This window comes from Apteryx mantelli, chromosome 4 (genome assembly GCF_036417845.1).
Source record: "Apteryx mantelli isolate bAptMan1 chromosome 4, bAptMan1.hap1, whole genome shotgun sequence".
Classification (NCBI taxonomy): Eukaryota; Metazoa; Chordata; class Aves; order Apterygiformes; family Apterygidae; genus Apteryx; species Apteryx mantelli.
Window position 1 is genome coordinate 48,386,883 of NC_089981.1, and position 26,160 is coordinate 48,413,042.

Here is a 26,160-nt window from a genome sequence, read left to right on the forward strand (position 1 = left end):
GCCTGCGCTTCAGTTTGTGCCCGTTGCCTCACATCCTGTCGCTGGGCACCACTGAAAAGAGTCTGGTCCCATCCTCTCGACACCCTCCCTTCAGATACTTGTACACATTGATAAGATCTCCTCTCAGCCTTCTCTTCTCCAAGCTAAACAGGCCCAGCTCTCTCAGTCTTTCCTCACAAGAGGTGCTCCAGTCCCCTAAAGACAGATCTTTTGATGATTCTCCTTATATGGAGGGTTGACCCCAAAAAAGTGCACCTACTTTAGTTACAAATAACACCAAGAATCACTAAGCTAGAAAGAAATTAACAACAAAACATTTTTCAGTTTGTTTATGCAGTGTTTCTGACAGCATTTTCTGCCCAGTTTTCACCATTTCTGCTATGTACACTCTTCCTCAGAAAAATATCTTAAAGTATCAAAGCAGCAGAAAAAATCCTTGTATTTCCCTTTAAAAATCTAGTTTATTTTTATAAAAGACAGACATACTACTTAAAAAGCACTCCAGTCAAAATGGGGTGGTTTTGGTCTTTTTCAAAATCTCCTACTGGCCAGTGCCTTGCAAACTCAAGGCCATTTTAACTCAGTAAAGGGATATTACAACTACAAGACAATGAGAACTCCAACAATAACCAGGATGCAACTCCCATAAAAACTGAGATTCATGAAGCACTGACAAAGAACACCCTAGCTGATTGACTCAAATAACATCTTGGGCTGGAGAGAGATCCACTTTTCAGGATGGTGAATATAGGGTCTTCAGTTACCATATAATTTTTTAAGATGTGGCTACCTAGCAAAATGGTGTATGGTTTCAGCACATGTTAGCAGACCTGTATTAACTTCGCCTAGGGAGTGGGTATAATAAAAGCAATGAGGGTCCCACCAAAAACTATTTTTTTTCCAGCTAATATCTTATTAGGTATTTAACAACACCACTCCAAAATTAAACTATACAGAGCCCTAAAGAAAACACAACCCTGTCTCGTCTGAGTATATATATCCCTTTATCACCTATCCTAGCACATCTTGATGCCACCCTGACACTATTTCATAGAGAGAAAACGAACTTCTTCATGCAACTGGCATGCTAGAGATTTGTTTACATCTATGTGCAGTTGAATGACTAAAAAACATCACTGCTTTAATCTCACTTGTTCATATATTGCACAGAAGTTTAGTAAATCGGACATCCACACAGACATTTTCATGTCATTTTTTAAGTTTAGTTCATACACTTCATCAAGAACCATCTAGTTCCTGTAATCTACTAATAGATCCTATATTTGAGAAACTACAGAGCAAAACTGCCAGATACTTTCAGATCCTTTTAGCATCGAGTATTCCTGCCTGGTACCATTCACTCAACACCCTACAGCCATTCATAATACAAGCAAAAGACCCTTATTCCCCTTTGCTCTTTAGTGCTTTTCTTTTCATTCCCAAAGCAAGAGCTTTAAAAATTGCATCCTTATTGTTCACAATGTTGTAGCGACACAGCTCCAGCAGCTGATCAAATTCAGCGGGTTGATAAGTGAAATTCATAGTATAATAAGGAGATGTTTCCCCATGGACAGCAAATTTTCCAGATGATTTCTCTCCTTCTGTCTCATGTACTACCCCTGCAAAGAGAAAAAGCAGTTGACAATATTCCTTGTTTCAACACAAGCATAAGAAAATGCAGATATTCTCTCCTCCGCATATCTCTACTTTATCATAATCTATATGTGCTACTGGTAAATATGTACAGCTACTAAAGACATTAATTGGCACCAAACAGGTCTAAAAATTTTACTTGTTAGCATGGACAGACAAGTTTTTAATAAGATTAAATAGATACATTTTCTTCATACATTCCAGTCACAGGGGATAAATTAACCTTAAAAAACAGTCCCTATTTCTACAGCCAATACGAACAACTTTGTTTAAAATGGCACCACATTTATTTTTAGCCCATATAAGCCCAATTCCTTCAATCTTTTTTTTATTCTTATTCTTCATCTCCTGTTTGTATCTTTTCTAAAGAACAGAAAAAAGAAAGTTCAAGCTCAGAGTTCAACAGTGCCAAGTAAATAGAAATAATTTCTTTTTATTTGAAATATGGCTTTCCCAGTAACACCTTCAAATTTGAGGTTTGCCATTTTGCAATAGCATTATGTTGAACTGCATTCAGTTTTGACCTACTGTATGTAACTCACAAGTTATACTTCTGTTTTATCATATTTTCTATCTGTGCATTTATTTTCTCCTTCCTAGATGTGGTATTTTGCACTTGCCTTTATTGAATGTCATCTTGTTGATTTCGGACTGTCTCTTCAGCTTAATATAATCAGTTTGATTAGCTGCCCTGCTCTTTGAGCTGCTCACAACTTCTCCCAGTTTGGTGTCACCCATGAAAGTTAATATATTCTTTATTAAATCATTAAGATACTGACTAGTATTGGGAATCATGCTTAATACCCCCCCCCTCAATTTGAGGGAGCACTATCAGTATGTGACATTGTATGTCACATTGTCTAGTTTTGCTTTCCTTAACAGATTTATTATGAAAATAAAAAAAAATTGCAGTCATATACAATGCATTCCACAAAACCACAGATGTTCTGTTTTTGTTCATTTGTTATACATCTTAATGATTATTTGTTAAATATCTTAATTCTTGCCATCACACGAGAAACTTGGTCCACTCTCTTATTGTTTAATTGTGTTTAAAACCCAAGTCTTAACAACTGTGCCTTTTGTAATGTACATAATAGCTTTAAGCAGCACAGGAAACATTTTCTTAAGTCACTAAATACAGATATTCTGGCACCCTAGACCAGTCTTTTTTATGAATCCCACTTTTGTTTTGTAGCCCCTGCAGGGCCAATCCCTGTAGGGTGTTAGGCATCTGTAGGCGGTTGTGTGGGTGGTAAATATGCAGCATCACAGTCTCAGACATGCTCCTTTACCTGACGCCTTGCATTTCTGGAAGGTGTTATTCACTAGTGGGAAATGAAGTACTATGGGAGCCTTTGGATTCTCAGCATCTATAAATATATAGCACTCTTTTGGATTCTGCTTATCTTTTTCACTGATAACAATGTGTGGAAAGGGGATTTCCCGTTCTTCGCAGTATTTCTCATTTTTATGGAGCACCTGAACTCAGAAGGAAGAAAAGTCCTTTTCTGTATTGAATGAGACTACAATGAGGTAATAAAGATTTTTATTAATTTCTGTTCTCTAGAGAGCCAAATAAAGCCCAGGTTTCTGAAAGTGCTCAGGGCCAGAAACCCTAAAGTCTTGCTACAGCCAGATTTACAAGACAGCTGAGAAGAGGTTATCTTAACAGGACGGTTGAGCCTTGGCCTGATGCTTTAGGTACTACTGCAACAAATGTCAATACATACAAGCTCATTTTCCTTGGCTGTGCCAAAGCAACCATTATCCCAGTTCTAATAAAATCTAATAGCCATTTTACTAACAGTTTACTAACACTGACACTATTGGTCACTGCCTTCAGAAATCTTTTCTTTAGCTCGAGAGAGAGAGATCTTTGTGCTATAATACTGGATCTTCGCCTCCTAATTGTGCCAATAATCTGCATGTTTACAGTTTTATCCTGAATTACATTTGGGATAGAAAGGGATTCAACTGTTTACATAGGTAATGCAGCACAAAAACATTTGTTATGATATGTGTTATTTTAAAATGTTATTTTTATGCCATGGTATAATATGCAACTTGGTCATTTCTACACATTCAAGTGCAATGATAGCACTTGCACAAGAAGTCTGCTTGGAAATGGTCCCTTCATGTATTCTTAAGCTGCTAACAGCATCTAGAGTACTTACTATACAGAATATTGATTTAATGCTCCCTCAGGTGGCATTTTAAAGAAATGACACAGCAGTTTCATATGAAGAGACTATTAATTAATTGTGTATATTGAGAAATGAGCTGAAACTGCCAAAAATCACGAAACAGCCAGAGGAAAACAAATCTCTCTCCTCCTCATATTGTATATCCCAGATAGAGCACACATCTTCGTGCAACTGCTCAGTTGTTTCTCACCTCAAATGGGGCTTCCCAAGAATAGTTGAAAGACAGGATGACATCTACATCTCTTTCTTGATGAAGCACCAAAGGAAAAGGAGAACTGATAGAAAAACTCCCATCTATCAGATACAGGTTATCCTCCATAGGTGTTAAATGGTTGGGGAGTGCATCCAGTTGAGTACCTGAAAGAACACAAAATACTTTCCCTGCAGTTAGAACAAAAGTGAAACGATGCAATATGTTCACAACAAATGTTAAAAACTATGACATTCCTATATTTGCACCACAAAACTGAATTAAGACAACTCCAGTGCAGACATTCAATAAACAAGAAAAAAAAAAAAAGCAGTATAATGCTTGTTTCCTTACAGGATTTTTATGGAATTTATAGAATAGTATCTGAGTAACTCACACATTTATTATTACATCCTCACATCATTCTGGAAAACTAAAGGGGAAATATTAAGCGACTTCTCTGCAGAGAAAGCCAGGCTCACTTAAACATCAATTTATGCTCCAAGAACAAGAAGTCAACTTTTAATGAAAGCAGATAACCTTCACATATGATGATTTCCAATAATGAATAGGATGAGGGTGCTTTCACTTGAAACATGCTCAAATTCTGTTTTTACTTGAAATGAGACAACGCTATGAATATGGTTTCATAGATGTAAATAAAGCCAGAATTTGAACTGTGTGTTTTTTCTTCATGCTTTCACTTATCGTATTCATGGATACAGTGCTCCCACAACACTAGTGATAAAAGACTAATTTTTTTAAAAACATGTTTAAGATGACAGTTACAGTTGGAAGAGTTTCCCTTATGGCCATTCTGCTCCATGAACACTCTTGGATGATGCATACATGTACTATTACCAACTGCTAACCTTCTCTTCCTTATTGTCCTGAATCCCTTGGTTTCTGCTCGTACTGTGTTACATACCCTTCCAAGCCACAAACTCCTTGGCTTTCAAGTAGTCCTTGTGAAGGTATAGTCCACGCATATAGTTCACATTTTGTCCAGAGGAAAAGCGATACTTAGAGAAATCCTGAAATAAACTTGAAATAGCTCCTTCTGGCATAACCATCCGAGTCTCAAAGCTGGAAGTATCTGGATATTGATGTCCATGAGTCTCATCTGCAAAAACAACACACAAGGTTCAAGACAAATTCACAATCCACTGATCATTTTGCTCCCCCCCTCTACAACACCTGGGATTTTAGACACAAAGGGGACAGCCTTTATGAGAGTAATATTGAGTAATGCCTCGAAAGAGAAGGGTATAAGGGTATTCAGGTCTCCACATATCATTTGCCTGTGGAAATCCAATCCAGAACCAGTTGCTTAAAATTTGGTTACAGCATAGTTTGTGGCACGGATTTAAACTAAGAATATTTCTACCTTGGACACTACAGGATTTGAGCCTGATGGCACCACGGATAGATATTATCCAAGCTTAAAATGTTAAAAACATGGATTGTTACACAATCCCCTGACTCCATTACAGTTGAGTAAATACAGCCTTTTTAAGCATTTATAGCAATAGCATTGGCCACTTTTAGTTTTCATTCATATATGAGCAATATATCCTTGGAGTATGAGTTGTATTGCTCTATACTTCTCGTCAGTGTTACCTTATACTATTACCTTATACTATTACCTCCTATAAATAGAACTAAATAAGCTATCAAGTGGGCAATTCTTTTAAGTCCCTCCTATATCTTCTTTGGTGCATACTGTTATGCTATGACAACAGACTACTTGCTGGAATAAAGAAAACAGTTCATGGCTTTTTCATATGATTTTAAGAATCTTTACGTAAGCTTTTTATGGCAGCTTTCAGAGAGTCCAGAAAGTCAACTTTTGATGAAACCACTTCTTTCCAAATTTCCTCTAGGTTTGCAGCAAACGCACTTGACCATACTCCTGAAAAAAAGAATAGGGAAATTCATGACAGTAGGGACATTCCAAGTACTAACTAGCTTTTTGCTTATGAAACAAACTCATCTTCCTTTCATCAGAATTATTGTGTACTGGATAAAAATCTGGAGATGACCTAATACCCTAATTCAAAGAGAAGCCTTGTTCAGTTAAGTGAGCTGGAAATAGTTTTCGTATATATTGCTTATAGTGGCAACAATGCATAAAGCTGTTAAGAATAATTGAATAATATATTGAATTTTTAAAGATCTATTTTAACACATGCCAAATCAAGTAGTTGCATATCACATGATTCAGACCTTACCTTGCAAAAAGGAAACCCTGGGTTCTGGATGCCTCTCACGTAGCAGCCCCATAAAGAATTTACTGCCAAAGTCTTCTGTGTGGGTAAAAGCTCCATATTTGTGAATACCGAACTCATAGGGTGTGAACTCACACCATTCTGGGAAAGAGTTAATCAGGATCATTATCTCAAATTTAAATTCTTTCCCTATTACAATGGTAATCATTTAGTGAGGACAAGCTACTCATAACCCTCACACCAATGTTGCCTTTGTTATCAGATGCTAAATCCCTTAATTAAGGCACAAGATAAGATTTCCTGGCCTGTATCTTTTATGGCAATGGATTCTACTTCTTGAAAAGAGATTTATTTATCAGAGTTGCACTGTAATTAGATACAAGACTTTCTCACTAGCCCTGCATTTTGATATTACTAGGAAGGTTAGAACATGGTGAAGAGCAAGTACTCAATTATTTGGTACAGATGAAGAGCATAATTTAGTAGTGACAGTTTCAGCCCACCACTTTATTTTTGAATGCCAGTTTTCTTGATTGAAACTGGTTTTGGGGACCAAAAGACTGACAAATATTAAATGGAAATACATCTCCCATTCCAATTTTAGCAGGACATGATTTTATGATGTTCAGAAATGAACAAGAATTTGTAATTACTGTTGCTCATCAACCCTATAGGTTGTCAAAGGAACACACTAAATTACTGAAGTACTGCAAGTTTAACCTGTGGACAACAACAAATATTTAAACCTGAGGTAGAAAATGTTATCTACAAATTTTAAGCAAATACCTGCAAACATGCTGCTATCAACATTGGGCCTCACGTTGATAGCTGCGTAGATGGGGTAGGGGTTCTGTCCCCACCTCACAGCTGCCTGCTGGTCAGACAGCCTCCGTGGGTTCTCCTGGTCACAGCAAGAAAAACTATCATTTTGATGTACTACATTATTCATAATGCATAGTTGAATGAATTTTCATCAGAAGGCAACTTGTGCACTAGACCACAGAGAGCAACAGCTGTGCAAATGAATTAAATGGTATCACAGAGTGAAGCGTCTCAATCTGGCTTTTCCACAGTTTTGGGGGTTTTTTTTGTTTTTTTGTTTTTTAATATCTGACAGTTTTTGGCTATCAGCAGAGCTAACAGCTAGATTCCATATGACACAGGCATCACTATTACTAAGATAACTAAAGAAAACAAAGTATCATTGTCTCCTAAAAGAGTCCCTCTAGGTATTAAGACAGACAATAAATTTATGGAGATACACAGTACTAGACATATACAAACACACCTACCCCATAATATAGAAATCCCTGAATTCTAATGTTATCTGTCCCTCAGCAGCATACGATCTCGGACAAGTAACAATCTCTGTGTCCTAGCTCTCCCATTAGCAAAATGGGGTAATATTTCTCCCTCTCAAAAATATCATGAAGATTTGCTGCCTTTATGTAAGCTTTAAACATATAAAACACTGAGTATTTTATGATTCTCCTGTGATTTTAATCACTTTGGTTGACATTTCAGGCTTTCATTTCTTTTGTTTTATCTCTGAAAAAATTTCAGTCAGCTTTTCTACAAGTCTTAAGAGAAAGTTGCCTAGGAATTGAGAGAGATACTCATTACCTTTTGATATAAAAAATATTCTATTATGAGACCCCATAAATCTGTCAGGGTGACATTCCGTCCTTCCTTCTCTAACAACCATAACTGCTAGAAATAATACACCAGTTGTTCTGCAGAAAATGCTCTCGCTTTGCTGCTGGTCACAAATTGCCGAGCAATGCTAATTGTCTCCTGCAGATCTTTGTGGGACCAGTGAGGATCTTCAAAGAGTCTACACAAGCACCTAGCATAACAGTCACCAGATTTTCAGTAAACTTGCATAAAAGGTAGTGATCTAAGAAATTGATAACCTCCCTACACTATGACTGGAACAAAATTGTGTAGGGGTGGGTTGTTTTTTGTTTTTTGTTTTTTTTTTACTGCCATCATTAACTTGTAATGAAAGCAGTTTACAAAGTTTGAAAGGAATTTGCTGTCTTACTCAGTTTTATTGTAGATCACTTATCTGGCTTCAAAGTTAACACTGACTTTCAGGGAATGTGATGTTCTCTTAAAAAACACAGGTTTTCAGTAGCTCACTAAATACATCTTAGTATGCAGAAATATTTGTAAAATACCCATGACCGTTAAGTTTGCCAATGCTTCCCTTTGTGCCTTCTCCAGATAGAGACAGACACAAATACAGGTCTTTTTTTTTTTTTCCTGATTCAAAAGGGAATCCTTAACTTTAATGTCTTCCTCCCTATGTTGGGGACCAGCAGAAGGGCTCACCTCACAGCTTCCCCAGAACGAGACAAGGGAGGTGCCAAGCTGTGATCTCTGGGGAGACTGATTTTAGATTCAGTTCACATCTGCCCATTACCTCACGTATATTATTATTCTTAGTCATCAATTTTCTCTTTCTTTAAGACTGCTAAGAAGTGCAAGTACTACAGAAGCTGCATTTACAGACAGAGTTAGTTACAGAGTTAGTAATATTTATGCTGGAAGTTTTCATTTATCTGAAAGGTGTGCACAGTATCAGATGGAAATTTGTAGCCATATTTGAGAAATGTGAAGAAATTCATAAACAAAAAAGCAGCTACTGAACACAATGATGATAGACGTTTAAAGGCTTACCACTGAACCACACTCATTGATAAGAGCAAATACATCAGAAAACATTAAACTCCCAAGGCTGTACTTACAGGGGTCATCAAATCACAGAGTTACCACAAATTAAATTCTATAGTACATACCAAGTGGATCCTGAAATTCCACACAAATATGTCAAGGTATCTAACAGATAAAGCTGTTGGAGTCCTAACAAGTTGCCATAGAAAGCAGTCATGGCTCTCACCCCACCTCCTGAACTCACAACTGCCACTGTAGGGACCTACAGGACAAGAGCAATGAAGAACAGTGAAAAGCATGATACATGCATAATGTAGCGTATATAATGATGATCTATATGTACCCGGGGTCATTGTGGCTTGTGGTTCATTTTTACAGTTTCTCTTATGAGACACAAAAATAAAAGTAGAAATGCAAGAAACACAAACATTCCTACAATGGGCTTCTATTAGCCCACTCCCATTGCACTGAAATTCATTAATACCATAATACTTTTCTGCTATAGTCCTTGGCTCCTATTACAGGCTAATCACAAAGACACGTTTTCTGATATCTTTGGAAAAAGAAGATTCATACCTCCTTTTTCAAAGGTGCTTTTGACAACTTGAGTACCTTCTTTAGTGCTTTAGAAGATTTCTCTTTCCTTCTGAGCAAAAATTGTTGTTCTCCTCTGGAGAGGTTAAAACCAAGGCGTACATCGAGATCCTTAGAACTACGTTCGAGGAAAAAAAGCACAAGTAGGAAAAAAGTAAAAAGGAAATAAATTTTCTGAAAAAAAGGACAATACTTTTTATTTCACTTACAGTTTCAATAGCTTACAACCAGCTGCATAAAATAAAACTGTAGGGAAGGAGTTGCACTTACTTTGGTAAGTTTTAGTTGTCAACCATATGTTCACTACCCTTTATATTCCTGTTTATGCTTTGATTACAGTATGTTTTTAAAAAAATCATGCTGTCATAGCAAGACGAACCATGAAAATAAGTTCTCCTGATTTATTATTTCAGTCTTCCAACCTCAAACTTCAAATCCTTTTTGAAGGCACTTCTTTGGCAAGCTTAATAAAAATGCATTTTTAAGTGGGTTCTTTCTCATCATATAATTGAACATTTTTTATGACGTGTGCTCTATTTAATCACTTATTTATAGAATTTCTCGACATAGGGGGAGAAAGATACATACTGAGTCCAAAAAACCAAAAATATAATATTTTATACAAACATGTTACAAAAGCACAGTTGCAAGCAAAGCACTGGAAAAATGCTCAAGAACTCTAGTAACTACACTTACTAAAGTAATTGGAACCTTCTAATTACAAATGCAAACAATTGCTTCATTATCAGGCTGTGACCCTCTTCCTTCCTCATATTCCCAGCCTTGATTTTGCCTGTATAGGTAGTGAGTTCATGGAAGCAGAGACCTGGTTCTTATCATAGCAAAGTTCGTGAAACCTTGTAAATGTAATACATTATCTCCAAGAGGATTTTAAAGTTTTCCCTGAAAACCAGATAAGAAAATAGAGTAAGCTATCAGAAAGCTGAAAAAAATAAACCTATTAAGTGCATGATGGAATTGAAAATATTAATATAGCACAGTCTTTAAAAAATAGGGAAAAAAAGCTCAACAACTTAAGAACCAACTCCTTTCGAAAGGAGTTTATTACATAATGAAATGAAGTGGGATTGAGTGCTGTTTAGAAAAGCTTCTCACGCTTCTTGGGGGGCAGTTTACTGTCAATGACTGCTTTCAGGAGAAATTCCTTAGCTCAGTCCCAAAATGTCAGATCACTTCACTTTTCTTTGCAATGAGAAAAAACATGACAACTCAGCTAAGCTCTCATTCAAATAGCAATGTTAAAGTGGTACACAAGAGAAAAAACACTATATTAAAACATTTTTTCTGCCCGACTATGAACTGAAGTGATTGTCAAATTTACAAAAATTATTGTGAGAACTGAATTTATTTTCCATATGCTTTTTCAGGAATTTCTGAATAACTCACTCACCATTCTTCAACCTTCAAAGTCATATCCACACTTTGTCCCTAGAAAAAGAGAAACAGCTTGCCACCAAAATAGTTTCACAACAGCATCTAATAGCTTCTTATAAGAAAATATCATATTGACACAAATAAACAAGTCTGAATAAGCCATTTTACTGTTTCACAGATTCAGAGAAATACAATCAAATGGCCATTATTCTTGAATGAGAAAGAAAAGAAAAACAGCAGTTTAAGGTGTATACCTCTACTGAAAGTTCATACAGAACTAAGCACTCCAGCACCCTCTGGAACACATGTGGGATACCAATGCAATGACATTTTTGTCTTTTGACACCAATCTTAACTACTAAAGAAATGAAGCAATTTTAAATTGATATAACATAACAGAAGCTGTCTAAACGTTTGCCACTTGTTTAAGGAAGTCTTCAACCTATGCATGCTGCACAACTCTGATACGCACAAACAAAATACAATCTGTCCAGCACATTAAAGGTTGATTAAGGGAGATTTTCTTTCCATCTGGTAAAATACATTTAATTAGAGAATTAAGTGAGGTATACAATGAAAAGCAGGTGAGGCTTCCAGGCTTTACCCCCATAAGTAGTAGAATTTTTGCACAAAAATTGGATAATGTTGGGCTCAATGTTTGTACTTGAAGAATTGAAGATATGAAGTCAGATGATATGAGGACATATCTCAAGAACAAAAGACGAGGATGTTAAGGACACTGTTCTAGAAGCCCTATGGCTATGCTAGTACAAGATTTTTCCTAGTGATTGGACTATCAAGGGCTCTTATTCTCTACAAAAAAAAAAAAAAAATCAGTAAAACTAAAAATTAAAATTTAAGTTAGTGTCTGAGAAGTTGGTGAAGCTACTACATGTGAAAAACTTACTTCTTTTTTTAGATGTTCAGGAACTGAAGCTAATTTTTTCTTTTTCTTTTTTTTTTTTTTTTAACTGATTTGTGAACATCTAACTCTTAAGGAGTTCAACAGTGTGTGTAGCAGACATCTTACTCTAAGTTACTGTGAACCAAAAAAGTTTGATTTCTGTAACAATTTTGACAAAAAGAAAAAAGCTAGATACATTAATTTATGTAGCCTTTTTACACAGATGAGCCAACATGGTAGAAGGTTTTAAACAGGAGCTGGTATAACAGGAATTTTGTTCATCAGCATTCATATGATAAATTTTTTAATTCTCGTACCACTTCAAAGAATACATAGCAAGTCCTGACAAGCAAACCATGGAGGTAAACCGTAGTGTTCATCAGCATATTGTTCTTACAGATTGTTCAGGCCTTGAAATAAAGAAATAGTAGAAAAATGGAAAAATAATAGAGATGTTCATTTGCTGAACAGGCAACTCTGTTCTGGCTTCAGCTCCAAGAGAGACATCTAACACTAACTTTTGTCCTCTGTGAGATGTGCCAAAGCCAGTCAAGAAAGCCCTCTCTTTTAGAGCTTACAGGCATACCTAATAATTCTTGTGATTGTGGGTTAAAAAAGCAATCAACAGATATCTCTCTCTTTCACAAAGAAAGGTCACCAGCAAGCAAAACCACAAAGAACTGCACAAGGGAACAAAGAATAAAGAACTAAAATACAGTTTTGCTTACTTTTATTCAAATTATTAAACTGATGAAAACATCATTTCACCCTCTCTTTTCTTTCATCTTAGAGATGATGCATACAATCCTACTATGAGGCAGTGAGGACATATGAACGGCTTTCCATTAAGAGGTACTGTAGGTATATAAGGGGCTAGTTGCAGGGGACTTGAGCATTTGAACCCAGGGTATTTATCAAGCACCTCTTTGCTTTCTGTCAGCATCCCCGGAAAAAGGGATTTCTGAATCACTCCCAGCACTCATCCTGTGGACCAGGTAAGTCGGAAAGGGCAGGGTAATATGAAGTCAAAAAAATAAAGAGAAAATGGACATCAGTAAGTTTATTTCTACCTTCTCTAAAGGCCCTCAGTTATTCCTTCCCTTGACTTTTATTCTTCAAACTCCTCACTGCTTTTAACCAATCCACAGTACCTACTTAGCTCTAATCATAATCAAAAATTTCTTCTCTTCATTTTTCCTTCATCTCTCCCTCATTCAGCCCTTTCCTTTACCTCTCACTCCTCCTCAGTTCCCTTAACTGCCACACTGTCTTTCTCCACTCTGAGAGAATCTACACACACACTCTTCATCTCCCAGCCCTATTCCAGCCAAGTGTGCAGGTAAGATTTCTAGGACATTTCCAAAGTCTCACAGCAGAATCCATTGATTAAAGACCATGGGCATAGTTTTGTCTATTTTGTGATAGCAAGACTAAAAAAAGACAATGTATCTATTCAGTTATGACTCATTATCATTGAAATAGGTTAAAATAAGGTCTTATTGTGCTTTTCAACTTAAAATTTACCAACACAGTAAAAATAGCCTATATCTCAAGAGTTTGAATTTTAGTAATGGTCCAAAGGGGCAAATGCTTCCTGCAAGGTGCTTCTACCCTGCACTATCTTTTCCCTGACGGGGGCCGGGAAACTTAAAATCACACTCTGTACTAAAAAGCCCAGAGCCAAGCTCCTGCCTCATCACAAGTAGTAGTGGGCTAGGAAGAAGGGAAGGAGTCATGCCTTTTCCCCTTGTGTGGCTGAGCCGTGTTTCCAAGTGTGTTGGGAACTGAGCTGTCGGTAGTATTTTGCCAAAGCATCTCAGGGGAAGAGGAGAAAAGAGTAAGAAGGCGGGCAGGGAAATGAGTCTGGGATTCAACCCCTACATTGCCAATTTGCTAGCCTCAATTCACAAGACAATAATAACAACAATAGGGAACTTGAAAATGAAATATTAGCTATAGCCATTTTCTACAGCCAAAACCCCACACATAGAAAGAGAAGAAATGTTACCTTTCCTACCAGGACACTAAACTCTAGTTCCTGCCCATGAGGAAGTGTTGAAACAGGTATGGATGCCATTCCTAAATGCTCAGTGTGCATTTTCAAGTCTTCACTCCATCCTTCCTTCAAGGCAAAATACTGAATTTAGACACAGACTTTTTGGTCAACGCTTACAGACGCACCTTCCCATCATTACAAACAGAATACAATGGCCACCAAATATGTGTCAACAACAAATTTGTGGCAGTCAAAATTCTACATTCAGTGTTAAAACATGTAAAAATAGCTGTTCTTTCTACTGTTAAATCAGAAGAACTTTCATGTTGCCACGTGAAGTTCAAGGACAAAACATCCTTTAAACTATCCAACATAGAAAGTATACACCAAAAAAAATAAGGCAAGCTATGGCTACATAAACTTCAGCTTCTCTGACCTAACTGGCTCAGACTGAAAGACCACTTTATAGAAGCACTCAAACTTCCTCACACAAATGAGCTTCAACTCTGAACCTGCATTTGTGGTAGTGCATGTATAATCTGAATATCTCATCTGTATGCATTTTGACAGTTCTACTACATTATCATTACCTCTTTTGCACACTGTCTTGTTCAGTGGGCTCAGACACAGAAGTTACAAGTCAGGCACACACAAAATGAGACACAATTAATAATCACCCCTGCAAGGCTGGATTTAAAGATTTCACTAATCTTGTACAGGAAATGCATAGCATAAGAAAAGACGACTTTAATTAGCCAAAACAGCATGCCTTAGCCATCTTTTTCTCTTGACATCTGCTGCTTCATTCATTCTAAATTCACCTCTTTCTGCTGTAAGAAAGGCAGGGTGTCTACAGGCAATCCTCTCCCTCACAACCATCTGCAACTGTGAGAGAGGGAAGAAAGGATTTTTTCCATTCCTTTATCAGCCAATTTCGAAGCCTGATCCCCTCACTCATCCACATTCAGATGAGGTAGCTTACACATTGCTGAACCATCAATAGCGGGGCCATTACTAGATCTGAGCTATAATGCTCAAGCCCAGGCCACAGCAGCCAAGAGCTGCAATCGTAGTGAAGTCCTGCTCAGCGTTAGTGGTATGAATGTTCCCCAAGGCTGGCAGTTGGCTTCTAGCAAGCCTCTCATAAGAGTGTGCAACTTCTGACATGCTGAGTTCAAGTTTGAGAACGCTTCCATCCATTACCATATTTCAAGCAAAACAATCCTTTTTTTCCCCCATAAATTTGTCCAGCAAATCTCTGAACTGTTTGACCTGCAACTGAAAAATAATTTCAACCTGCAATGGATGCACAGCATACAGATCCCACAGCCCAAGCTTGAAATTTCAGCAAGGTTATAAACAAACTTAACATCATTTACCAATAGAAAGCTATCATTAACTAGGAGCATGCAAGACTGCAGGAGCTGATATAAATAGTTCAATTGAACAACATATTTTTGAGAAGCAGTAGAGTTGCATCGACCCTGGTTGATTTTTGTTTCTAACAATATTTGTCTACCTACAATCTCCAACAGAGTTGCTCTACTAAGACACAGGATCGCGCTCAGGAGCCGGGAACCTGGCTTTGATGGAGGCTTGAAACACAGGCAGTTTCTCACCTCTATAACAGGCGTAGTTTGCAGCAGATCCAAGAGCAGCTTTGGGTGGATTTCTCTGTCCACGTGGAAAACAAAAGGGACCTTCCTTTTCTCCTCTGACTCAGCGCTGCAGGAGGTGGACGACCAGCGCTCGAAGGACCCAGGCAAGGAGAAGTGGACCTGACAATTCTCTGAGAGGTTCAGACACAGTGAAGGGCACAAAACCAGACAGGGAAAGCTGTAACATACTATTTCTGACAGCAGCCATTGGTCCTTAGACAAAACGTCCCACAACCTGAATCCCAGGCCCAGCTGGCAAAACATACTGTGTCTCCCAGAGCAATCTGGGAAACAAATACCCATCACTGCCCTACCCAAGAGCAAGCTTTCCGGGTCAGTCCCAACTACCAGCTATACGTAAGTGTTTGCATATGTATATATATGCGTGTGTGTATATATACACATACATACAGAGTATATAGATGCATATATCTACACACACACACTTCACACACATCCATTACACACACACACTAAGCACTTTACACGCACACACTCTGTGCACACACTTTACACACACAGCCACACGCCCCACACACCAGTCTACACACTACATGCACTTTACACACACTGCACACACACCTCACACCCACGCTACGCACACCCAAACACCCACGCTGCACACACCGCACCCACACCAAACCTTGCAACCACCCCCATCCCCACTTCCCACACCCACCCCTGCACTTCCCACACCCACCCCTGCACTTCCCACCAGCCTACACACACACACACCCTAGACACCCCCACCCCCCCCCAAACCTACACCCACGCACCCCAGCACCCTGCACTACACGCACCCCAGCACCCTGCACTACACGCACCCCAGCACCCTACACTACACGCACCCCAGCACCCTACACTACACGCACCCCAGCACCCTACACTACACGCACCCCAGCACCCTACACTACACGCACCCCAGCACCCTACACTACACGCACCCCAGCACCCTACACTACACGCACCCCAGCACCCTACACTACACGCACCCAACCCACACTACACGCACCCAACCCACACTACACGCACCCAACCCACACACACACACACACATTTGTTTTCTACTTCCCAGTCTGGAAGAACAGGCACGCTCAGGCCACCCCAGCACTACAGACTGCTCCGGAGGAAGCCCACTGAGGGCAGATCTGGCAGTCTGGGGTACACAACATTGGAACTGAAGAATCCCAATTTGCCCCACTTCCCCCTGCTGTCATCCCCACACATCCAAACAGAGCCCCATGTAGGTAGGCCACCAACCAGCCGGTTGAATAAAGTTATTCCTAGAGCCATATAGGACAGATCTGCAGAAGGGCTTGAGAAAGCCTTGTTTTCACACAACTCACTAACCAGGGAAGTAGATTCCTCCCTATTGCTCCGCATGCAGACCCTCAAGAGGATGGGGCATGACAAAGCACAGGTAGACTTACCCTGTATTAACCACTGGCTTTTCTCACTTTTATCCACAGTGCCTTGGACACACAGACAAGGGTGAGCCTGTGTTAAAAGTGAGAGCTGTAAGACCTTAACTCTTGATTACAGTGCTATGCTTATTTCCTCACTGCACACAGACTATTTTCTATGATAAGAAGTTAACAAGCGACATACCCAAGGAGAGAAAAAATAGTTTGCAATCAATTTGTCCCTAGGTCCTGCAGAATATGCCTACTGTGTAACGCTCTCCTCTGCTGTGCTCACAGCTACCCCTGAAACTCCTTTTTGCAGCTTATTTCCAGGTTTTGCTTCCAATTTTAACCAGTGCTACTTTCTTTGAGAGAAGTTCAAAAAACTCTTCATCTCAAACACTTGCAGTTTTTCAAAGTGCCTTTAAGAGAGACCCCAGATGTCCTATTGCAGGAGTTGCACTGGAAATTTTCACTTCTGTGAGGTGCAGCTCATTCTACAGATACTTGCTCAGACATTTGCAGGAAATAGCCTAAGAGTAAATATCATTTAAAGGCATGTCCTTTAAATACAGGAGCCTATGCTTGCAATAGGCTAATAAAGTTAATACACCTGTAGTTCAAGGTCTCATCTATGTCATTTTATTATAAATACAGCAGGTGACATCCTGTTGCAGAACAGGTAGAGAACCATTACAATGTCATGCAAGAAGTGAGCCTCTAACTTTTTATGCATTTGAAAGATGTTATGGATATGAAAGAAGATGTAGGTATCCGTATCAGTGCTAAAGCACAGACTGTACAACCCACTCACTTTCAGAACACAATAGGCATTCACTTTAATACACACAGGACACAAACAATCCCTTACCACCAAAACACCATTGGTGATGACCTCAGTGGGGGGATCTGTGCTGTGAAAATGAAGGGTAAATAGAAGTAAGATTCAATTTCATTGCTGTGATTACCTCTTCCTCCAGACTTGCTGTATTTGGGAAACTCGCAGCCAGAAGCTATAGTCTTCCACAGGAGAGGGGGAAAATAAGAAAAAAAAAATCCATATTCCTTTGTGCAATAAAGAATTTTTTCATGGCTTAGAGAAGCAGCCTCTTGCTTTTGTGCAACTTACTGAGCTCTTTTACTGTTAAACCAGGAGAGTCAGAAGTGAAAAGAGAATTTTTTAGGTATATTCTAATAGAATTATATAAATGGAATGGATAAGAGACATTTTTGAGTACACTAATCTGCTCCTTAGACAGCAAGGACCACGCTTTCCCAGAACAGTGCTTTAATTATACCTTCAGGCAAGGGAGGGAGCAGAATGGGCAACTGCATGATCACATTCCTTTGTGCAGCAAGTAAACTGAGTAGTACCACCATGAATTGCAAGTTTAGGTCATAAATACATCTATATTCAACAGCACTTTGCAGGCTCCTCACCTTTCTCCCAAGAAAAACTCCACATCCAACTCTTCATTCTTCTCCTTTCCCTTAAGACAGATAGAGATAAACACATGGATCATGTGAATACTGGAAGAGACATTTCATAACTTGAGTCATCTGGAGTTGAGTTTTCCAGACAATAACTTCTCAAAGTTGCCTTCATATTGGGTCTTCACCAACAGCTGGCCAAATACAGTTCTGACAGATATGTCATTTTATTTACATGCATGTCTTTGTTCCATGTCTCAGCCTGTTGCCATCAGAGTACCTTGCCTCCAAGAAAGAGTGTGAGGAGGAAAATGAAACTTCTCTAGAGAATTAACAGGTGAAAAGGTGGTAGCCTGTTTTCTCACCTACCTCTAAACATGATACTTCTACCAAAAAGCTACTCCCAGCTGATCTGAAAAGATAATACTCCTGAGGTTACCTTCACCTAATGTTTCATATGCAGCATGGATTTCCTCATGGCTCACTGTGCTGCAGGAGCAGCATACACACCAAAATCCCAAGGCTACAATTCTTAAGTAGGATTAAGGTAGAGAAGACTAGAAGGACAGCAAGCATTTCCTCAGGTTGCCAGAAAGTCTGTAGTGTCCCATTTGCCATATCAGCATGCTGCCAAACAAAGCAGGAGCAACAGAACTGGCAGGAAAAGTTTGTGACTGAACTTCTGTGTTACAGCATGACTGAAGCGAAGCAAACATTTATTTAAATTACTGAACAAATCTTGCAGCAAGTGGAGACTTGCCCAAAGGTGAAACATCTTTATTTCCACCAGTACGATGGATTTATGCCTAACAGCCATTGCAGCTGCAGGTGTCTGGGCCAATATTCAGGCTTCTGCTGACTTCATTTTATAGCCCAGTGCCCACCTCTCCCAGTGGAGGCTAAAAACCCAATGCATACAGTGCTGAGAGGGAAGACTGCTAAATGAGTGGTTCAACAGCTCCTTTCCCAAGTGCAATATTATACTGGAAGGGTTAAGACTGATCTGAGCAAAATCTCATCCTTCGGGTTTCTGAACACCTGTAGTCACTAAGCATGGCATTACATTTTTACAGCAGGCAACGTATTTTCCTTAGTTCTGAAAATTCATGTTGGACAACTATATTTTGATCCTACTTTTCAAGTAAAGAAGCCAGTAGGGGATGCCTTTGCTTATAGTCTAGCACTACTCTCCCAACCAGTTGAGCTCTGACCACAAATCCAGAAGATATACTGTGTTTGTGACACTGTCTGAGCAAAACTATTTTTCACAGTTTTTTTCCCCCTCCATATTTTCATGTTATCCAAAGTTTTTTCACAATTTCTCTAAAGAGACAAATATATTTGTCTCTTTAGAGAAGTTTCACTCCAGCAGAAAGGATAAGACTCCATAGCCAGTGGAACATAGCTCAATAAAATTTACATAGCTTTCTATAAATGAGTTGTTACATTCAACAGCTCCTAGTTTAGATTTCCACCAGTAAGTTAGCCTAACCATTGTCGAGTCCTTCACAGATACCATAAATTGTGAAACATTCTTCTCCTTTTCAGCCTAAGTTTATTTCTAGTTAGTTAGCACCTATTTGTTTTCATGCCTGCATTGGCCTTTTAGCTTTAACTATCTCTTATCCAGATTGTTTTCATAAAGAGACAGGTCCATTCTCAGTTGTTGCTGTGACAAGCAAATTAAGGTACAGTCATCTGGTGTCCTCTCAAACGTCAGGTTTTCCTTTTCTCTACTTCCTCATCCATGCATTTGTTACAAGTTCATCTTCCTCAAACACAGGTGACCAGTCACAAACACTATCGCACATGAGATCATGTCAGAGCTTTGTTCAATGGCATTAATATTTCCCTTCTTCTGCTGGAAATATATCTCAACCTCATACACCTCTGGATCCCATTTGCCTCTTTCATAGTTGTGTCATATCAATATCATGTTCTGATTATACATTGCTTCCTATATTTGGCTTGATCCCTGTTGAGAAACTAGGTAGTGTCTCACCTGGTGACTGAGCACAAATGTGTGATTAAAAGTCTGGCCTGGTGTAATATTTGCCACATCGAAAGCAATGGAGGCAGCATGACTTCTCAGCACAATGTTTGCATCATAGAACGTGAACTCCACGATATTCTGTAAAGGGAGAAAAATTGAGAGTTTATATCAAAATAGGTCTAAAAGACAAAGTCTAACATAACATAGCCACATACTGAATGAAAGCATTCTTCCTAATTGATTGGTCTTTGTTCTTTTATTTTCAAGTATCATTTACCCTACTAAAACTATGTTTAATTAGGTCCTTGTTAAACAGTGACAAGATAACCTAATACATGCCCCAGACCAGCAAATACTTAGTTATTCCTTGTGAAAGCACCAAAGATACCCAGTGATTTGAATAATGGATGGGAACTGCCTTAGTTTAAGATTTTTAGGTGCAGTCCCAGACAAGTCTTTCACCAACTAGAGCCAATGACACTGAAGATGATTTTGCACAGCACTGTAAAGAGGTAAAGCTCTGCATAAATATTTGTTTCACTTGTAAATGATTTCCTCTGAGAAAAATGCAAAAAATTCTGTCTGTCCTCCTCCAAAGTACAGCACCCTTAAAAGAACATGACCTTCCCTTCTCTGCACCAGCATTTTCCCAGGCAATGCTTTTCCTAGGACACAGAGCCCTTTACCAACACTTGAGCTCCATAGAGCTGACTTAACCCAGTGTTACAGCAGGCCACCAAGGGTCTGTCCCCTCTGCTACCCCCTGCCACAGGGCTCTGCTCCCTCCCTGGCACTGGCTCTGCTGCTCATCCTGTGCTGCACTGAGCCAGCTGAGCCTGCTAAACCAGCAGAAAACTAGCCGCACCCTCCTCCAAGAAATCAGTGTTTTTTCAGCTTTCACTCAGCACAGAGGTCAGACAAGTATTACATGTAGCATCAGGCCAGTTTACAAAAAAAAGCACAAGTTTTACCTTCACAGCATTGTGGATCTTATATTTGAAAGTTTCATTCCACTCTGGATCACTGCAGTTATAAACAACCTGTGTTCGAGAAGTGACTGGAGATGCAGTCGGAAGATCCACTGCCACGTAGCAGTTTGCCTTGGACACTGGAAGAGAAGACAAACAATGAGCAGTTGTTTCATATTAGGTCAATACTTTCTTCATAGCTTATCATATCCCATTATCCAGATTATATCATCTCTTCAGTATTTCAGGCTTGAACATCCACAACAGAATTTTGAATATAAAAATCTTCCAAAATGTATTTTATTTAAAAAGCATAAAAGTTCATATTTTACTTATATAGTAGTACCAACACCAAGTGTTTTTAATTACAAAATCTTAGCAGCTAGGCACAATACCTGAAAAGAGGCTTCAGACAGAGAAACTGATAGAAAAGCTATGGTTTCCCCTATCTTAGCTACCTTAAAAAAAAAAAAAAGCCATCCATGGAAAAAAAAACACATGTTTTTGTGTGTAAACAGATCCTTTGCGCAGGCAATCCAGCAACCCCGCATTAGGGTGGCTACCTTATCTGTAACACTTGCTTATGTGAATAGAGGGTCTTGAAGGTGCAGTTAGTATACTTGTAGGTTTTTTGTTTGTTTGTTTTTAAGGGCAATCATAGTTGAAAGAAAGGGTTGTTAAAGCCTGAAGTACCAAGTTAATTCACTTAATTCATATCAAAACAGTTTTTGAAGCTTTTCTAAAAGTGATTTTGCTGTAGGGGCAAAGTGAGGGGATTGTGATCCCAGTGTGAGTCAATTTAATTCACCGGCACAACTTCTGATTCTTACCAATGGAACAGTCACAGTTCTCACCTTGCCAATTTTGTAACTTAATTTCTCAGTGGAAATGAGTTTTCCACATTTCCTGAAAAGCTTTAAAATTAACACCGATTCTTTTCTGCTCATGACTCTCAAAAGGCTTAAAACCAACATTTTTGTCAGAGTCTAGACACGTGCCACAGAAGCTGAGATTGGCTGTCTGCAGAACAAGAACACAAACAAGCAAAGCGTGGATCAGACTTACGGAGATCCAGGCCATGGATGTTTCTCGCTCTGAGAATCTTCACTGTGAGACTGTAATAAGGATGCGTTTCCCTCTGAAACAACAAATAGCCCATGAGGGAAATTTGGTACCAATCTGCCGTTTAGAGAGAGCTATCAATCTCAGACAACACTTCAGAAAAATGATGATTTGAGATTCCTAGTGCGAGTACTATGAACAAAATGAACATCCTCAGCCTTGTCTCAGAAGAACTGACCTATTTCTTATCAACTTTTTGTCTATCTACACACTGCAGGCTTACTTCTTTCTTGACAAATATCTGCTGTCTTTGTCCAACTGTGTTAAAATGTGTGGATACATTGTGATACACTAATGTTGTATGGATTTAGCTCAGATTATGCACAAAATTGTTAATTGGTGTGCGATCCCCAACATGTATATTATTAATATATGTGGAAAACTATTTTGACAGCAAATATTTTGATAACTTAGTATCACTTGTGAGATTACATGTGGAATGTATGAATTTTCAGACAAACACATCCAACACAGACACATTCACCCATCTCAGGAGCCCAAAGTTTTCTGCAGAGTTGCATGTTACATGACTTTCAGCAGTCATTTAAACCTTTTCCTGAAGAGCAAAACTATAAAATGCTATAAAAAAGACCACATATTTTCTCCAGACAAGTTAACTTCCCATTCCTCTCAAAATTTCCTTCTAAAACAAGAATGTTGGGAAATAAGAAAAGGTAGGAAATCCTGATAGCTTTGGCAAATAATAATGAACTGAACTTTTATTATACTATCATTAAAACAAAAAGAACCTTCTTTTTTGCTTGTCATTTCTTATAAATAATATTTCAGTACTGAAAGGTCAGACTTCAGACCCAACACTGCAATGCACAAGAAAATGCAGGACTTGCCACTAGTATGTCTTTTACTGACATCAGCGAACTTTTTCAAATCTGCACTTAACATACCATTTGCAAGTTCAGTCCTGTAGTACTATGCGGTTTTGGGTTGTGCGCAAAGATGCCCAGCCAGCGATTGCTGTGGTTGTTTTACCTGCTCATCATAGACCCGAGAGTTCTTCCCCTTGAACAGGGCGGCAGCCAGAACGGAGAGAATCCGGGCTGACCCCCGGCTAAGCAGCACAACACCGAGCATGCAGGACCAGATCCAGCCACCTTCCAGTCCTGAGGGGGAAGCAAAGGAAAACTAAACAATGTCTTATTACAGCTGCATGCTGCAGTTTTACCAGGTGATGAAATGGGTGTAGGATCCTGACTGCTCCATCTGTCTATGAACATCTTTCTCTCCCTTCTTTACCATGCTCCTGATACATCTTTTAATGTAACATCCTTTCCACAGTACAACTCTGCTCCTTCCAGCAAAACATTTAAGATATTGTCCCAAGCCTGTCACCTAAAAACTAGAGTGATAGTTGATATTATGCAGCACAGAGACCTCATTTTGCTAGCACCTCATTTAAGAAAAAAAGCAAGAATCTTGAGGCACTTCAATATGTATACCTCTGTATGTCAGCTTTGTATGTCAGCTGCCTAATGCCTTAATTCTCAACTCACAACTTGATATTCTCCCTGATGATGTTTCAGGATTTACTTTTCTCTTTGCTTTCAGCTGTTTACATTCACAGCTAACTAGCCCTGTGTGGCATTACACTGAGACAAACATGCTGTTTCCTGGATACAAGCAACACTTTGCCATGTGGGCTTGAGGCTGCATGGTGTGTATTGTAGCTGTACTCTTTGGGACTTTTCCTCATTTACAAAACATGGATCTCAGCATCTCACCAGCAGACAGTAACATTATGAAGAAAAATACATTTCTGATTATAATGTGTTTGGATACTATCATAATAGAGCCCATAAAGAATGTATTGATAAAAGTTTATCAGAACACTTAAGGAATGTGAGGAGAAATTAAATGAGCCATATGCACTAACTCATCATCGGACATTTCAGACTGGATCACTGCTTCATTCCTCCCTCACCCTTGAGAAACTCATTACTCTAGGAATGGGTGTCAAGCCCTACTACTTTGCAAATCATCACTTGCAGTTTCCTACAGAATAAGCAATAGTTTAAGGCTCCACCCTTAAGTACTAACTTCCTGCCATGCTTTGCTTGTGTTATCACAGCAATATGTATTATTCTATTACTTTATTCCCTTGCTTGTTCTCCATACTTTAGAAATGAATTATTTTATGTAAGGTTACAAAAATTTATTTTACTTAAAGGAAAAAGCTGTTCTGAAGAGCCATTAGTCTTGCACATAAATTAAGCTACCTTGGTCTGTAAATCTAAGTTCATTTAAAGGCTTATCATTTCCACAGATTGTAAAGACAAGTTCACTCTGAATTTTCATGAAGAATTGGAATTACCCCAGTGATCTGCCACAGGACAAATACAAAGTCCTGTAAAAATACCCTCTCTGTTGTTATTTAGGACCTTTCAACTTCTCAGCTTCCTTTAGTGTCTTTGGTTGATTCCCACAGTGCAGCTGGTACCCCCTCGACCACTGCACGGTGACACAAGTCTTTCCCAGCCCTACGTGCTGCTCCCATGGCCGACCCCGTCCCACCCAGACCCACTCCGCACGGGAGCCTTACCCAGCCGGACCGCAACTGCGAGCCTGAACAACGGCAGCTCTAGGCAGCCAGCCAGGCTTTGGAGCAAAGCACTGGATTTGGCAGTTTCCCGGCAGGAGGCTGCCGCCCCTCGAGGGAAGGCAGCGGGAGCCCCGGGCCAACGGCCGCAGGCGTCCGTTGGAGCCGACGCAGCGGCCAGTGACGGCTCTGCGGGAGGAGCGCGGTGCCGCCCCGGCCCGGCACCCGCCGGGGGACCGGGCTCCTCACGCAGCCGCTGGGCGGCTGGGTTTTTCTTCCAGCGCGGTTTAGATATAGAGATTTGAAAAGGAAGGAGAAAGGTTGAAAGTTAATGTGAATGGCTGTTCATAGAGAAAAAGATGGAGCCACCAAGATCAGGATCCTATACCCAGCTCTACCGCAGTCTAATCATATGAATTAAAGTAAATCAGTCATTAAATTATTAGCTCTATTCAGTATTAACACTGCAGTTGCACCAACATAGGCCACGCATGGCCCTACTAGGTACCACACACAAAATAGTTTTTGTCCAAAAGAACTCATGAAATTTGAGACAGTCCAAGAGACAGAAAAGAGGAGGGATAAGAGAAATTGAAAGGAGTCCAGGTAACACTCGTGGGATAACAGGTGGCAACAGCAATTCCAGCCTCTGCATACTTTCTCCCTAAAGTAGAAAGAGGAAACATGAATCATTTCACAGAGTTAGCCTGAAGATAAGGCTATTCAAATGCTCCAAGTTCCTTTCATTAAGGCTGCTGAATCAGATAAGATACTTGAGGTTTTTTCCTCCATTGCCCAGCAATCTGACATTATGCATGTACATACACACACACAGTATACAATTTTATACATATATATATATGCACATATATTAAAAAAAGTACAGTAATTTGTCCATAAGCAGCTTTTCAGGAAAGACTAAATTCATTAAAAAATAATATATATATTTCAATTGACCCTGTGTTACATCAAACAAAAGGACCGGAAGGGATGCATGGCTTAGCAAATCCACCAGCTGCAAGAAATTATAGAATAATCCAAAAAGGCTACAGGAACTTCCATTCCTCAAAGCCACCACAAACCAGGGCCACAAACGTTCCCCAGAGCCCCATGATAAACTTAGCCTGCAATAAAGATCAAAAGCCACAATCACAACATACCAGAGACTAGACCAAGGACATCACCACG

At 39.3% G+C, this 26,160-nt stretch overlaps 1 pseudogene; it reads right to left on the reverse strand.

Moving 5' to 3' along the window:
* Nucleotides 1-519: 519 nt before the first annotated feature.
* Nucleotides 520-24,930, reverse strand: LOC106498104 (cytosolic phospholipase A2 zeta-like; annotated as a pseudogene).
* Nucleotides 24,931-26,160: the final 1,230 nt, after the last annotated feature.